This window comes from Scyliorhinus torazame, chromosome 8, assembly GCF_047496885.1.
Source record: "Scyliorhinus torazame isolate Kashiwa2021f chromosome 8, sScyTor2.1, whole genome shotgun sequence".
NCBI lineage: Eukaryota > Metazoa > Chordata > Chondrichthyes > Carcharhiniformes > Scyliorhinidae > Scyliorhinus > Scyliorhinus torazame.
In genome coordinates, this window is record NC_092714.1 from 237,789,774 (window position 1) to 237,807,808 (window position 18,035).

Genomic DNA, 18,035 nt, shown 5'->3' on the forward strand with positions numbered 1-18,035 from the left:
GATTTTTTAAAATAGGAACCGGTTATTTATCTCTTTTGTGGGGTTGTGCTCTGTGCACCAACTGCCTCATTTGCTGACATAACAAGATTATTTATTCTTAAAAATAATGCATTGTGTCAGGTGTGAGCCATGTCTCAGTTGCTACCGTTCTTTCCTCTGAGCCATAAGGTTTTGGGTTCAAGTCCCAGGCCAGCACCTGAGCACAGCAATATAGGAGACACTCCAGTTTGGTCCTGAAGGAATCCTGCATTGTCCGAGGTGCCATTTTACGAATAAGATATTAAACCAAGGCCCCAGCTACCCTCTCAGTTGGATGTAAAATGTGCCATGGCACTATTTCAGAGAAGAGTCATCTCTGGTGTCCTGGTCAATACTTAACCCTCAGTCAACATCATTAGAACAAATTATCTGGCCATTACCACTTTGCTGTTTTTTTGGAAACTCGCTATGTACAAGCTGGTTGCCATTTTTCCTACATGACAACAGTGACTGCACTTCAAAAGTACTTCATTGGCTACAAAACATTGGGGCATCCTGTTGTGGTGATAAGTACTATATAAATGCATGTCTTCCTTTTTCATTGGTTGCGAAGCACTTGGTGATGCTCTGAGGAACATATGCATTGATTCTTTTTTCTGACTAATTCTAGATAAACTTCCTCAGCAGCATGGAATTAGATATAATATTTTGTCTGCCAACCACTTATCTCAAAAGACAATAGTGTAAATAACAAGTAGTTCAGTTAGTTTGCCATACTGCAACATCATGAGTGACTGTAGTCCATTTAAGTGACAGTCCTTGCCACAAATGCCATACTTATGGTAATATAGAAGATAATCTATACATAAAGGGCAAGTTTGGATTTCACATATGAGACCATCAACTATTAACCTGATTAAAATGTTTCTTCGGAGATGTGGACCAAAAATAACTTGCATTCAGTTACAATGAAAAACAGATGCTGACTGATTAATGATAAATAGGTGATGACAAGACTGCATTGGCGAGTGCATATGCTGTTCGAGTGATTTGTTTCCTAGCCTCAGTGCAAGTTAATAATATTTAAGTACAGCCTACTTAACACAAAAAAAATCTGATAACAGCAAGTTCAGTTTAAGGGCAAGTTCCATCCTCCATTCATTTCTATGGCACTGCAATAAAGTTCTTTGAAAAGCAAACAGTTGCACGGTTAACCTAATTTTCAGCTACGCAGTGATCAAAGGTGTGCTTTTTGTTTCCAAGGCTGTATCATTTAATCATCTGACATGGTCCATGTTGCCACAATAAAACCTCAAGAGTTTTGATAGCTCAAGGCAAAATAAAGACAACAAATTACCATTCTAGTGCTTACCCTACTTCTGCACACCCTTCTGTAATTTCCTCTTGTATTTTCCAATTTTAAAACTCAATTTCTTCACCTAGCTACTACATCTTCATGTTGCTCAACTGGTCTCTCCTATTTACTATCAACCTGGTGAAATCTTGTAATATTGGCCTTGGCCTCATTCATTTCTGAACTAATTAACCTGGACATTCCTTGGTAAGGCATCTAATAAAATTCTGAGTTAATACATAAAAAGCCAGATATTACTGCTAATTTATAAAGATCTGTTTACAACATTTTCCAAGTTCCGGACCAATCCTTCTGATAAAACAAACTTTGATTCACAAGTTGTTCTTTTATTATAATTTTATTTCTTTGTGTGAAACTAGGTGTATAACTGCATCACCACATTAGAATAACTGAAATTTTATAAAATTCTAACAGGATTAGACAGGTTAGATTCAGAAAGAACGTTCCCGATGGTGGGGGTGTCCAGAACTAGGGGTCATAGTTTGAGGATAAGGGGTAAACCTTTTAGGACTGAGGTGAGGAGAAATGTCTTCACCCAGCGAGTGGCAAATCTGTGGAATTCACTAGCACAGAAAGTGATGGGAGGCCAAAGCAGTGTGTAATTTGAAGAAGGATTAAATATAGCTGCTCGGGCTAAAGGGATCAAGGGATTACGGGGGGGGGGGGGGGGGGGGGGGGGGTGTTGATGGAGGGATCAGGATACTGAACTTGATGATCAGCCATCACCATAATGAATGGGGGAGCAGGTTCCAAGGGCCAAATGGCCTCCTCCTGCTTCGATTGCCTCTGTATGTTTCTATGCATATACGAAACTCAGAATCCTACGTTCATTGAATGTGAAATGTATCCAAACATCTTGAGACATGATGGTCCAACTACATAGATGCAAGTTGCCGTTCAGCATCAAAGTCTAGCAAAAAGCAAGATTCTCCTCTGTATTTCATGACAAGTATTAACTACCTTCCTGATAATCTGAATCCTTCAAAGAATATGGCAAATAAAGCATTAGTCCAATACATTTTCAGAAGCTTTTCCTTTGTTATTTAGAGCTTGTACACATATCTGAATGTCTTGGTTGTGTCAGAAAGTGAGACAAGTATAGAATAAACAACAAACCTATCCTGTAACTAGTTTTAAGTCTCTTTGGAGAAGAAAAGCATAAATTGCTGGAAGATTGCTCCACATCAATGTTAGAGACCGTACTGAAATTAAGACTAAGAAGCTATTTAAATATATGTTGAAGTCCTTTTTTAATTTAATATGACCGTTTTCAAAAATGCAAACCCTTTATCTTCTTATTTTTGATTATCTAATCCACTACTTGTGCGTTTCAACCTGCATTCTACTTTATTTTCTTGAAACAAACTCCCTTTACCCGTTTTCCATTATCAAACCAGTCACACACTTCCCAAACTATCATTCTCTACACTACAAATTACCATTATAGCGCGCAGTTGCAAAACCACAAGTATAAATTACAGTAGCTTACTGTCTGGGCGGCCAGTATAAAAGTTGATGTACCATTATATTGCACAATGTCATGCAGACGATATATTTCGCAAAACCTTGTGATGGACTGGATTTGGAGAAGCCTGTGGACAAGGGATCAATTTGCAAAAAGAATATTCAATTATGGATCGACGAGGTTGCAGCAGTTTGATCGATTTGTACCGTTTTCGTTTTTGGTAAACGCGATAGAATCCTTGGCGAAGACTTCAACTTTTTAGGGGAATTTGGGGGGTGGGGGGGGGGGGGGGGGTAGAGAGAGAGACCTAATAATGTAATCGTGATTCCTGCCAAACACTGGCCTTTGACGCTGTGACAATGAAGGGCAAAAAAGGATTGAAATGCATCCACAGACTGTGCTGCAAGTACAACGGACGAGAATGGAAATCGGGGGACAGAGCCAACCGCTCATCGCTTCTTTATTATTTCGTTAATCAAACTGGGAAGGATTTAACTGGCGCGGACCGAAAGGTAATAAAATTATAAAATTCGTGTTGAAGACACAATCGAGGAGGGGGGGGGGGGGGGGGGGGGTGGTTAAAAACAACAAAAAGCCCCCCGAAAGAAAGCAGAGGATAGTTTTCTTCAACAACAAAAAAAATACACATTGTCGTCGCCCCCCACCCAAAAAAAAATTTAATAAAAATCGGAGGATTCTTGTCAGCCGGTCAGACTTCCTCGCGCGATTTCCACTGCAGACAAGAGTGCCATTTAATAAGTAAGCTTTTATTTCGGTCAAGCATGCGCTTCTTAGACAAAATGGATCAGGTCATTGCATTTTAAAGCCATGTCTAGTCCAGGGCTCCCTCCCTCCTTCCCAACACACTGGCAGATCCAAAGCTGCTGCTCTCTCACTTACTCCACTTCTCCCAGAAGATCGTCCTGCGCCGGCAATCACCTAATGCGCCCGCTGGCTGAGCACTGAAAGGGAGTTTTTTTTTGGGGGGGGGGGGGGGGGTTAGAGAAGAGGGGCGATCGGCGGCTCCCTGACGGTTTGAAGTGGGGGGGGGGGGGTATCCTGGCGAAGGCTGGGAAAAAAAAGCCGGGGGTGGAGGAGGGGGTTGAAGAATCCAACAACAGACGGAGCCGAGCGGCGCAGCAGCTGACAGATGGGGATGGAGGCGGGCGCTGACGTCACGCACTCCGCCGCACGGCGCGGCTCATTTAGCAGCCAGCGGCCACCGTAGCGGGGAGTCTCCAGCCTAAGAAGGGGGGGGGGGGGGGGGCGGGTCTGGTTGCCCGGGGCGACGGAGGAGGTGGCATCCCGGTCACCAGTAACCAGGGGCAGAGGAGAAGCCATTAAAGAATCGGGGGTCGGATCAGGTCAGAGCCGATGGGTTAAAGGTCCCACCTGATAATATTAAACCGCCAAATCATCAACGGGAAATTAAAACGAAAACGAAAATCATTGCACTTATTTTCATAAATACATTGGAGGCGCGGGGCAGCCAGCTGGAAGTTACTACTTTTTTAAAAAAGTACAACCATATTCTCAGTTATTAATGTGCACAGTTTGGATTAACAAACAATTGAGTTAATTCATGTAAACCAAACCTGGCCTGACCACCCCCCCCCCCCCCCCTCTGCAAGTTATGATGTTCGTATTAGTTATACGCAGTAACCCATCATTTATGCTCGAATATTGTTTAAACATTGGTAGAAGAGTTTACAAAAGTATAAGTTACCGAACAGACTCTTTGGAAATGGTTAGACAACTGACATTAGTTTAAAGTTTAAACTTGATGTTCCGCATGCACCTGTATTTCAACAGTAAAACAGCAATCCGGCTTCCTTCCAAGGACTATAGAGGAGAGCGTGAACCGAGTTAGAATAGAACCTAGAATCCGTACGGTGCAGAAGGGGGCCATTCGGCCCATCGAGTCGGCACCGACCCTCTGAAGAAGCACCCTACCCCACTCCCCTGCCCTATGCTCATAACACCATAACCCCACTTAACCAGCACATCCCTGGACATTAAGGAACAATGTTAGCATGGCCAATCCACCTATCCTGTACATCTTTGGACTGTGGGAGGAAACCAAAGCACCTGGAGGAAACCCACGCATACACGGGGAGAATCCACAGTCACCCAAGGGTGGAATTGAACCCGGGTCCCCAAGTGTTGTGAGGCAGCAGTGCTAACCACCGTGCTGCTCGCCACACTACCAGAAGGATGTGGAGGCTTTAGAGAGGGTGCAGAAGAGATTTACCAGAATGTTGCCTGGTATGGAGGGCATAAGCTATGAGGAGCGATTGAATAAACTCGGTTTGTTCTCACTGGAACGAAGGAGGTTGAGGGGCGACCTGATAGAGGTATACAAAATTATGAGGGGCATAGACAGAGTGGATAGTCAGAGGCTTTTCCCCAGGGTAGAGGGGTCAATTACTAGGGGGCATAGGTTTAAGGTGAGAGGGGCAAAGTTTAGAGTAGATGTACGAGGCAAGTTTTTTACGCAGAGGGTAGTGGGTGCCTGGAACTCTCTACCGGAGGAGGTAGTGGAGGCAGGGACGATAGGGACATTTAAGGGGCATCTTGACAAATATATGAATAGGATGGGAATAGAAGGATACGGACCCAGGAAGTGTAGAAGATTGTAGTTTAGTCGGGCAGTATGGTCGGCACGGGCTTGGAGGGCCGAAGGGCCTGTTCCTGTGCTGTACATTTCTTTGTTCTTTGTTCTTTTTGTTCCTGGTGCTATTTTATTTACTTTTCTACAAGAGACTTTCCACTTGCATTCAAAGTCCTGTAATGTATTTTGTAATCCAAAGAAGAATTTGCAAGAAAAAAAACGATAGATTGATCATTTAAAAATCAACATGCAAAAGGGCATGTTTTTTGAAGCATTTTGTGGGCTAAAATGACTTGTCCAGGTGATTATTGCCAAAATATATACAGTTCAATGTATTGCAAAGTAAGCTTGAAGCTTGTTACAATCATACAATGGTTACAGCACAGAAAGAGATCATTTGGTCTGTTTTGTCTATGCTGGCTCTCTGCAAGTGCAACTCCCTGGTTCCATCCCCCACCCTTTTCCTATGGCCCAGCAATTTTTTTCCCGCTATTTAGATCATTATTCAATTCCCTTTTGAAAGTTACAATCACATATGCCTCCACCAGATACTCAGGCAGTGCAGTCCAGATCCTAATCGCTTGCTGCATAAAATTATCTTTCCTGGTGTCTCTTTTGATCTTTTGCTCTGCAGCTTAAATCAGTGTCCTCTGCTTCTCAACTCTTCCTCCAACAGTTTCTCTATCTGCTCTGTCCAGACTCATGATTTTGAGCAGCTCTTATGAAATATTCTCTCAACCTTTTCTGCGGAAAACAGCCCACCCTATCCACATAACTAGTCTTTCCTCCCAAATTTTTTGTGCACCCTTTCCTAATGTCTTCACATCCTTCCAGAATTGGATACAATGGGCGAAATTCTCCCCCAATGGCGCGATGTCCGCCGACTGGCGCCAATCAGACGGGCATCGCGTCGGCCCAAAGGTGCGGAATGCTCCGCATCTTTGGGGGCCAAGCCCCAACATTGAGGGGCTAGGCCTGCGCCGGAGAGATTTCCGCCCCGCCAGCTGGCGGAAATGGCGTTTGTTGCCCCGCCAGCTGGCGCGGAAATGCGGCGCATGCGCGGGAGCGTCAGCGGCCGCCAACAGTTTCCTGCGCATGCGCAGTGGGGAGAGTCTCATGGTGGAGGCCGTGGCGGAGGCGGAAGGGAAAGAGTGCCCCCACGGCACAGGCCCGCCCATGGATCGGTGGGCCCCGATCGCGGGCCAGGCCACCGTGGGGGCACCCCCCCGGGGTCAGATCGTGCCGCGCCCCCCCCAGGATCCCGGAGCCCGCCCACGCCGCCTGGTCCCGCCGGTAAATACCAGCTTTGATTTACGCCGGCGGGACAGGCAATTTCTGGGCGGGACTTCGGCCCATCCGGGCCGGAGAATTGAGCGGGGGTCCTGCCAACCGGCGCGGCCCGATTCCCGCCCCCGCCCAATCTCCGGTACCGGAGACTTCGGCGGGGGCGGGATTCACAGCAGCCAACGGCCATTCTCCGACCCGGCGGGGGGTCGGAGAATGACTCCCAATATTCCAGTTGAGGCTTACAAAGGTTCACCATAACTTCCTTGCCTTTGTATTCTATGCCTTTATTTATTACAGGGAGATTGTGATAATCTCTCTGGACACATAATCCAGATGACCAGACTCATAGTCTAGGGATAAGGGTTCAAATCCACTATGATAGGTGGTGGTCCGTCCTTGAATATTTTTAACGACCAAGCCTCTACAGCCCTCTGTATTAAAGAATTCCACAAATTCACTACCCTGAGAAGAAATTCCTCCTAATCTCAATTTTAAATTGGCCACCCCTTACTCTGAGATTGTGCCTTCTGGTACTGGACTCTCTCAGTAAAGGAGACAACCTCTCAGTATCTACCCTGTCAAGCCCCCTGTGAATTCTATATGTCTCAATAAAGTAATCTCTCATTCTTCTAAACTCCAATGAGGACAGGTCCAACCTCTCGAATGTTGAGTCCTGATGGCTGTAACATGCCTAATTGGATGATGAGGTGCTGGTCCTCTAGTTTGTGTTGGATTTCACTGCAGAAAGCCAATGACAAACATGTGGACATTAGAGCAAGGTGCTGAGTTGAAATGGCAAGAAACAGGAAGGTTGGGGTCATGCTTGCTGGCTTAGCAAAGGTGTTCTGTCAATCATCACCCAGTCTGCGTTTAGCCTTCCCAATGTAGAGGAGACTGCTTTGGGAGCAGTGCATATAATAGACCAAATTGAAGGAGGTGCAAGTGAAATGTTGCTTCATCTGAAAGGAGTTCTTGGGGTCTTGAACAGTGAGGAAGGAGGTAAAGGGGCAGATGTTGTAGCTTCTGCCATCGCAAGGGAAGATGCTGTGAAGGGGATGAGGAGTTGGGTGTGAAAGAATGGACCAGAGTGTGACGACGGAAGAGGTGGTCCCTGCAGAATATTGACAGGGAGGTGAGGGGGAGATGTGTTTTGTGGTGTTGGTGGAAATGGCAGAGAATTATCTTTGAATGCAGAATGGAAAGTGAGGACAAGGGGGAGCCTATCATGGTTATTTGAGGGAGGGTATTACCATCCAAGACTAGACTCCGACAGTAGCTAGGATATTGGACCAAGACACCAATATTTTAGTTTACTTTAAGACTATGTGGAAATAATGTTTCGGTACAAGAGTGATTGCATGAAAAAATAGGGCTTTTGTATTTCTAAAAATAAACTTTATTATGAATACAATATTAAACTTTACACCCAAAAAGAACAGTTTACACTTATACCTTAACACTATTATACAATTTCCCATTAAACAGGAAGAAAATAAGTATACAGCTCTCAATCCATCTTAAAATTAGCAAGGTATCGAGTAATACTTGCTTTATAAAACATAACCCCTTCAGACTCTGGCTGACCATCTTCAAAAAGCTGGTTCACCTGCCTTGTTTCAGCTTCATCCTTGTCCCCAGACAAGACTGCTCGGCATTGCAGATTATTACTATTTTATAATTATCCTAATGGGAGAGTGGACTTGGGGTCAGACAGATCAGGAATCGGCTCTTCTCCCAAAGCTTCTCCAAAACCTAACTGCCTCTCTGGGCTCCATCCAGCAATGACCTCATCTCCCCAAGATGAAAAACAAATAATCTCTGCATGCTGGGAAAGCACATTAACTCTCCAGGGACTTCCCCAGTCAAACCACATTCCTCTGGTGAATTTCACCCGTTTCCTACAAGCAAAACAAAATCCTTTTTAAAAACATTAACAGAGGGCGGTACGGTGGTGCAGTGGTTAGCACTGCTGTCTCACAGCGCCGAGGACTTGGGCTCCATCACGGCCCCAGGTCACTGCCCGTGTGGAGTTTGCACATTCTCCCTGTGTCAGCGTGGGTGTCACCCACACAACCCAAAATTGTGCAGGGTAGGTGAATTGGCCACGCTAAATTGCCCCTTAATTGGAAAAAAAAATAATTGGGTACTCTAAATTTATGGGAAAAAATTATGACCACTGCAGTCAAACACACGTGCCGGAGTTCCCTGGTCGTTGCAGTTCACATTTCCTGCCAGGAGCGCACCAACAGAGATGTTGATGTCAGACAATAGCCCAAAGTTTACCTCAGAAGAGTTTGAAATAATTTAGGGAGTACAATTTGAGTCAGTCACCTTGCATCGAATGCTGTTGCCAAAAGTGTACAGATTGTGAAGAGATCTTTGCAAATGTATTTGCTATGTGCTAAGCGAGGCAGTGATTCCCATATTTCCCTTTGACACAGGTTCAATAATTTTATGTTTTCTTGCAGAATAATCTCACAGATTACAACTGGTTGCTCATTTTCCAGGTTATTGGCCAAATAAGCAGCATGGTGGTGCAATGGTTAACACTTCTGCCTCACGTCGCCAAGGTCCCAGGTTCGATCCCGGTCCTGGGCCACTGACGTGTGGAGTTTGCATATTCTCCCAGTGTCTGCGTGGGTCTCGCCTCCACAACCCAAAGATGTGCAAGATAAGTGGATTGGCCACGCTAAATTGCCCCTTAATTGGAAAAAAAAATAATTGGATACTCTAAATGTATATGTAACAAAATCAAAAAAAGGTTCTTGGTCAACAAGCTCCACGGTCAAAAGTTTAGTTTGTGTAACCCTGATATCAATAGCAAATTAAGAGGAAAGCAAAATAAAATGAAAATGAGTTGTGAAATTAGATATTTCTATGCTAGTTAGAAGATCATTATGAAAAACAGATGAGATGGTAAGAAGTATGGGATTGGATTTGTTGCAAGGAGACTAGGTGCATTCATGTATCTAGTAAAGATTGGAGGGAGACTCAGTGTCATGAAGATCCATTTGTTTGAAAGAGAAAATTAGTCAAAAAGGTAGGACTGCACGGTGTTGTAGTGGTGAGCTCTGCTGCCTCACGGCGCCGAGGTCCTAGGTTCGATCCCGGCTCTGTGTCACTGTTGTGTGGAGTTTGCACATTCTCCCCGTGTTTGCGTGGGTTTCGCCGCCACAACCCAAAGATGTGCAGGGTAGATGGATTGGCCACAACTAAATTGCCCCTTAATTGAAAAAAAAAATGAATTGGGCACTTACATTTTTTTTTTTAAATTATTCAAAAGGAGAGCATGATAACCATCCTCTTGTCTAACTTTCTCCTACAGTTCTAAGCAAAAGTCAGAAAGAAAGTGAAAGTCAAAAAGAAAATGAAAATTTGCCAGTATCTCAGAATCCAGCAGTACAGCAAAGTAAGAAAGTAGCTCTGTCTTCTCTTTCTCAAGTTTTTAAGATTTCTACCTATAGGCCTCTGGCACCAACTCAAACATTGACTATAGCAATTTTTATCTCCCAGGAATCACACAAGTGCTTTGCTGAAAGCGATGAAGACACCTCCATCAGTATCGGCCACTGTTCTTTCGGCCAATCCAGATTTCTGGAAACTTTCTTTAAGGACAAGTACATCTCCACTTCCCCTGTCCCCTCCCTCAGCAAATTTAGTTACTAAGCGAGAATTCTTCAGCAAATCAAAATGAAGAGGTGTTCTCAGTCATCCTCACTTCTCATCAACTCAGTTCATATAATCATAATCATGTTCGTTTTTGAGTATTTTCATCCCTCTCATTCTATCTATGTCTTCCCTCTCAGTCAATCTTTCCTAGTTCTATGTCTTTTTCAATTCTCACCAGTTGTACTCGATCACCAATGGAACTGATCCTTTCTTCCTCAAGCCCCAGGTGCCTATAGCTAATTCTTCAAGGACTCCGGTCACTCTTCGCTCCTGATTTTCCATTAATTTCCACATTCTCTGCTAGAGCTTATAAATCATCTTTTCACAACTGTTTCAAGTTTCTGAGAATCTGATTCTCTCTTTGCTGGGGTCTTACTCGTGTTGTTTTCCCAATACAATACAGCAAAAACAAACACAAAATATTGTTTGTTCAAATGCTGGAAGTTCCAGTGAACATATTTCAGTCTCTGGGTTCATATCCCGGATTCGGGCTGCTGTGAGGGAAACCATAAACCAAAATTACAAATTTAATGAATGACTTCAAATGCAGAAAATACCAACAAGATTCCACTATTTATAGTTTTTACTTCAACATCAAATTCTAACCGATGCAAATTAAACATGTATTAACAAGCAAATTATACTTCAAATAAAAAGGTAACTTTCACTTTAAATAGTCAATATAACAAAGATACATCTTATGCCATTTAAAGCACCTGATCTCTTCCTGCACAAATGTGGCAGTACACAGCTACACATTATTCATACCGGGTAAGTCAGGAATCCTATCCAACAATAGCTTTCACCTTTGAGTTTCACATGTACAATTATCATCAGCAAGGCATATTTCTATAAACCCTCTCTCCCTCGGGTCATGATGGTGTAGCTTTTGAGAATTCCTTTTCAGCTGAGCATCCAATAACATGGTGGTTTACAGTTTGCCAGTTCTGGGAAAGCACCCAGCTATTTAGCACCCCTGAACTTTTTCCAAGTTTCAAACCTTTTAAAGCCAACTTGCACACTACCACAAAGAGCTCCTGCCTCTTTTTCTACCAAATAGAAAAACTGAACTTGTCCTGAGCGTGATTTGCTTCTTCTCACAATAATTCTGTGTTCCTCTCCTGACTTTCTCTGCTTTCTCTTTCAGTGGAACTCACTGACTCTCAGAAGCCCACTGCCATTTAATGCTCAATTCAGCATTGATTGGCAGTGGGCAGGATTTCCGCCCACCCTCGCAAGGAAGTCCCGCCTTGTCGTAGCCAGAAGAGGAACTGCAGCACTCTACCTGGAACTAAGTCCCAGGAGCTGGATGGTTCGGGTTGCCCTGGGGGCCGATCGCAGCATTGTGAGGAAGGACCAGAGCTCCCAGATCCCGGTGGAGTGGGCACCCCAAATCTAAAGGGGCCTTTAGATTGAGGCAGCCCAGCATCTTCCTTGATTGAGAAAAGTTGAAAAACAGATTGCCTGCCTGCCCGTTCTATGACCCAAAAATCACATAGGCAACATAATAGGGCTGACGTCCCTTCAATTGGCTCTATAATTGTTGGTGGGCACGCCACCGATTTGCGCATGCGCCCACCGACCAAAATATCACGCTTACGCCCGGCATCATCAGGCGCTATTTTACACTCTTCCAGGTTGGATATGCGACCGTCTGAGACACAACATTCTGCCCTTCTGTCTGATCTTTGCACGGATTGCCTTCAGCTTCCAACACCTCTTTTGTGTATGCAGTTGTCCTTCGTGTCTGCTTTCAAATGTTAACTTCCTGTTAACTAACTGCTTTCACGTTGGACTATTATGTCCTAATATCCAAGAAAATTACAATTGACCCCTTTACAATTAATGCAAACTCCAAAAAGTACATTTAAAACATTCGTAAAAACAATTATACAGATTCCACAGACATCTAAAAGAAATGACAAATTTCTCTTACTGTACTGCTTCTGGGTGATCAAAATAACCATATCTAAATAAAAACAAGAAGTTCTTAAAATACTTAGCTGGTCAGGCAGCATCTGTGGAGAGAAACAGAGCTAACATTTCAGGTTGATGACTTTTCATCAGATTTAAAGATAGAAATTTAAGAGATTTTAAGCAGGAGGAACAAAAGGTAGTGTGGAGGGCAGGAGTCATTAATTAGTAAAGAACTTCATAATGCAAAAGCCAAAGTAAGTAGTAAGGGGTATAGTACAGAAACAAAGAATCAGGCAGAATGAAGATACATCAACCATCTGAGCACAACATGAAGCCAAGAAAACACATTAAACCTTAAGATGGAGGCAGAGGTTACGATCTAAAATTGTTGAGCTCAATGTTGAGTCCAGAACGGAGATGCTATTCCTCAAACTTGCATAGAGCTTCAGTGGAACACTGTATGCCATTGTACATTTTTATAAGTTAGCTTGATAAAGGAGGGAAGGGAGGGGGGAAAATCACTGAAGTTAACTAGACAGTTAGCTTGTGGATCAGATTAATGCCAACAATATGGTGTTCGATCCCCGTTCCGGCCGAGGTCGACTGGGGGCCTCTTAATTCCTTGACCTGCCCTTATTAAATCACATCACTTTGCTTTGGTTTAGTGAAAAATTGCCAAGGAACTACCTTTGAGCAGAGAACTCAAGCTAAAATTGATTTAAAAATATTGTGGCATTCATAGGAACAGGAGTAGACCACTGAGCCCCTCAAGCCTGTCCCGCCACTTAATGAGATCATGGCTGATCTGTGGCCTAACTCCATATACCTGCCTTTGGCCCATATTCTTTAATATCTTTGCTTAACAAAAATCTATCCATCTCGGATTTAAATTTAACAACTGTTCTAGCTTCAATTGCTTTTTGTCGGAGAGTTCCAAACCTCTATCACGCTTAGAGTGACAAAGTACTTCCTAACATTTCTCCTGAACAGTCGTGCCCTAATGTTTAGACTACACCCCCTAGTTTTAGAATGTCCAATCAGTGGAAATAGTTTATCTACCCTGTTAATATCTTGAATACATTGATCAGATCATCCCTTAATATTCTAAAGTCTAGCAAAAACAGGCCAAATTTGTGTAATCTCTCCTCGTAACTTAACCCCTGTAGTCAAGGTATAATTTTAGCAAATCTAAGTTGCACTCTCTCCAAGGTCAAAATATCCTTCCTGCCCAGAACTGCTTACAGTACTCCAAGTGGGTCAAACTAGGGTTTTGTATAGCTGCAGCACAACGTTTTGTACTCCAATCCTCTAAATATAAATGCTAGCATTTCATTAGCCTTTTTGATTGTTTTATGCACATGGTCCTCGCATTTTAAGGTTCTATGCACCTAAACCTCCAAGTCTCTTTGGACATCCGCTGTACCCAATCTCTTTCCATTTAGAAAGTACTCTGCTCTATCCTTTTCTCGTCCAAAATGGATAACTTCACACTTGCTTATATTGAATTCCACCTGCCACAATTTTGCCCATTCACCTAGTCTGTCAATTTCTCCTTGCAATTTTGTTCTATCATCTAGGCCAGGCTCCCTCAAACTCAAGAGTCGCGAGCCGCAGCATTTTGCCTTGTTCATCCGACTGGCACCCAGATTATCCAGTGGATGATTAGCTTTCCTAACGTCACATCTGACGTCTAATGTCCCGCCGATCAATGGAGGAGGCGGGGTTGGTACTTCTGGTGGTGGGATTGTTGGAGCTCGGTGCCTGTGAAGGACAGAGAGAGCGGCTGAGTGAAGTTTGTGTGAGGGGTGAGAATGGCGGGTCACAATGCTGGCAGTCAGCCCCAGTTCACGGACTTCCACAAGTACTTCATGCCAACACCATCACAGGGAGGAGGAATTATGTGATAGCTACATAAACAGGGATTGAAGTAATTTGTTTGTTCTTCAAACTGAGATCCAAGAAGAAATCAGCGGCAATCACAGAAAATAAATTATGGGTGGTTCTCCGCTGGGGCAGGTCAAGTGGAATGTAAGCACCAGCAAGTGAAATCTGTGAATGTTTGAAACGTCTGCAATCGTATCGCTATAATGGTGTATTATAAGTCATCAGTCTTCACAAATACAACTCATGGGACGCCATGTGCTGTTTAAATAAAAAGAGAATGCCGTCCATATGCATGCCCCTCAGGCAGATCCAGCAGTGCACAGGCTCGGTGCCCAGCAGGGAAGAATGCCACCTCCTGATGTCAGCGCGCTGTCCCAGTACCGTCTTGTCCTTGCATCAGCACGCTCTCACAGTATTGTCGTCTCCTGACGTCACCGTGCTGTCCCAGGACCAAATTTATTTTTAAAAACCACAGTCTTTGAAGCAGAAGTAGTGAGAGACAGCAGGCCACGCACCCAGCACGCACATTGACATCACGCGATTCGTGCTTTGGCCGCAAAAACCTGGAGGAGAGATTCCTCCGTTTTGTAGCTGCCAGCAAGCAAACAACAGGAGTGTGTGAAGAATTGAAGATGGATCAGTTTGTAATAAGGAATTGACGTCCAGAGTCACAAACAGGCCAGGATATCACAACTGAATCTGCTGAAGAGAGCTTCTTAGGAGACTCCACGGCAAAGAAAAAGCAATGCTGGTGTGAGGTCCAGAGACTCTGATGAACAAACCATTAAGAAGAAGCTGAAATTGTAAACAAAGCAGTATAAAGAAGATTTCTTGAGGTATAGCTTTATTAATTGTGCCAATGCAAACCAGGTTGCAATGCCCATGTGCGTTATATGCAGGGAAGTACTGGCAAATGAAAGATTAAGCCCTCAAAACTTCAAAAGCATTTCAAGCTTTTGTTGCACAGTCCATAACACCATACAAAGTACTGTGACAAAGCTAAACGTGCCCCCATTGTCCTTCTTGACCAGTCTGTAGCCGTCAACATGATTTACCGCACCATCCTCCCCAACTCTTCTCCACCATTGCCCAGCTGGGTGAATGTGCTCTCAGCTGACTCTATTTTGATCTATCTGATCAAAGCCATGGTGTCACTTGCAATGGCTTCTTCTCACCCCCACACTTACCTCTGGAATCCCCAAGGATCTAACTACTCCTATTTCTCATCAATATGCTGATTACGCCATCTGAAAACAAAGGGCCCATTTCTATATGTACGCTAATGATACCCAACTCCACCTCATCACATATTCTCTCAATCCCTCCACTGTCTCTAAATTATCAGACTGTTTGTTTGACATCCAGTGTTGGATGAGCAGAAATTTCCGTCAAATAAATATTGGGAAGACCAAAGCCATCATCACCAGTCCCAGTGTCAAACCCCATTGCCCAGCCACCAACTCTATCCTTCTCCTCCTTGGAGGCTGAACCAGACTGCTCGCAACCTTGTGTTATATTTGATCCCAAGACGAGCTTCGAATCACTTCTGGGCCTTCACTAAGACCACCTATCTTCAGTGTAGTAACATTGTCTGACTCCATTCCTACCACAACTCGCTACTGAAACCTTCATCCATGCCTTAGTTACCAGTAGGCTTGAATATTCTAAAGCACTCGTGGCTGGCCTCCCACCCACTGCTCTATGTTATTCTTTTATAAGATATGGGTACTGCTGGCTATGTCAGCATTTTTCTGCCTATCCCTAATTGCCCTGAGAAGGTGTTGGCGAGCTGTCTTCGTGAACCTCTGTGGTCAACCTCTGTGGTCCATGTGGTGTAGATACATCCACAGTGCCATTAGGAAAGGAGTTTCAGGATTTTGATCCAGCGACAGTGAAGGAATGTCAATATAGTTCCAAGTCAGGATGGCTTATGTGGCTTGTAGGGCTACTTGGAGGTAATACTGTTCCCATGCATCTACTACACTTGTCTCTCTTGTTGCCTATATTATAATTCAAGTCCTGTTCATCCATCACCCATGCTTGCTGACCTACATTGGTTCCTGGAGTTAAGCAACACCTTGATCTTAAAAATCTCATCCTTTTTTTCAGATCCCTGCTTCTGTAATCTCCTCCATGCCCACAACGTTCCGGTATAAGATATATTCTTCAAATTCTGACCTCTTAGCATCCCCAATTTTAATCACTTCATCATTGGTGGCTTTGCCTTTCTGCTACCCCGGCTCGAAGCTCTGGAATTACTTCCTAAAACATTTCTGCTCTGCTACCTCTATCTCCACCTTTAAGATGTTCCTTAAAATCTAATTCTTTGACCAAGCTTTTGACCAAGACTAATTGTCAGCACTTGTAAGGAATCGTTGCACCTACGGCAGCACGGTGGCTCAGTGGGTAGCACTGCTGCCTCACAACGCCGAGGTCCCAGGTTTGATCCTGGCTCTGGGTCACTGGCCGTGTGGAGTTTGCACATTCTCCCCATGTTTCTCCTCCAAAGATGAGCAGGCTAGGTGGATTGGTCACGCTAAATTGCCCTTCAATTGGAAAAAATGAATTGGGCACTCTAAAAATTTTTTAAAGTATCATCGGATCTCTTGAAAAAGTAGTGGCCACGGTGGGCCCGTTCCATGGCCTTCGAACCCGAGTCCCCACCTTGGATCTGCCAATTGAGATAAAAGACTTGCCTCTTGCATAAGGTGGGGCCTTCCACTGGGAAAATCCAATTTCACAGCAGCCTAGTAACAGAAGTAGAGACATGTCACAGATCATTCCAGCCTCCTGCTTACCGCATCGGATGGCAAAATCAGGCCCTGCATGTCTCGGTGACAGTTCTTCAATCTGATTGGTTGAAAAGATACTACTCACACAGGCCTCAGATATCTTGTCACCAAACTGAGTAGGATCTCTAAATACTATAGGTTCCTGCTCAAAAACCCACAAGTATGTGCGCAGCTGAGAGTGCAATGAGTAATAGGTGCTTTTCCTTTCATCGCTGACAGCAAAATGGGAGCCTTTATCTCAAAACTTCCCCCAACTCTACATTACAAGGCTCTGCCCATCTCCAACCTACAAAGCCAACAGGTTTTAACACCCTTATGCTATAGAATACTAGTACGGTAGTGGGTATTTATCCCAATTATTTTGTGTTAAAAAATTTCCTTTAACTTCCTCAAAAATAGTAGATGGAGCAATTGTATATGTTGCTACGGCCTTGGAGTTCACTAACCAATTGATAAAAGATTGCTGAAAATTGCCAAATTGATCAACGGAATAAACATTATTGCAGAATTATTTAATTTTTTGCAAATATTGCTTCGGACAGCATTGAGATGAGGGCAGTATTTTTACAACTATTTATTTATTTTTACAAATACCTTTAAAGCAGAAATTTTGCTGAAATAAGTATAAACATTTCTACGAATAATTGAGATATATATTGCTATAAAATCAATTCATTAATAACAAATCTTTAACACCAGAGGGCAAGCTTGGCTTAAACAACTATTCAATCGTACAGAATAAATAACTCATCAAACTGAACTATGCAAAAAGGCAAAAATGGCTCATCAGCTGCTATGAAACTTATAAACTTCATTCGGTAAACCGACAGGTGTATTTTGTTTTACTATTTCCTGTCCCCTCAATGTCATAACTTATTTTCTCCTGACTCATCGATATTTTCCTTTACTTTTCCAACTTGTTTCCAGGCCTCGGAGAATAGTACTTATTTGGGCAGCATATAGGAAACAAAAGGCATACTATATCACTTTATGACAATATCGGTGCACTTTGTCATGCTAATATAAATAGGCTTTCCCGTTCTTGTTGTTTATTTT

At 43.5% G+C, this 18,035-nt stretch overlaps 1 protein-coding gene across 2 annotated transcripts in view; it reads right to left on the reverse strand.

Moving 5' to 3' along the window:
• Window positions 1-18,035, reverse strand: part of nol4lb (nucleolar protein 4-like b) — a 468,709-nt gene that overhangs the window by 332,850 nt on the left and 117,824 nt on the right. The gene's annotated exons all lie outside the window — the stretch shown is intronic.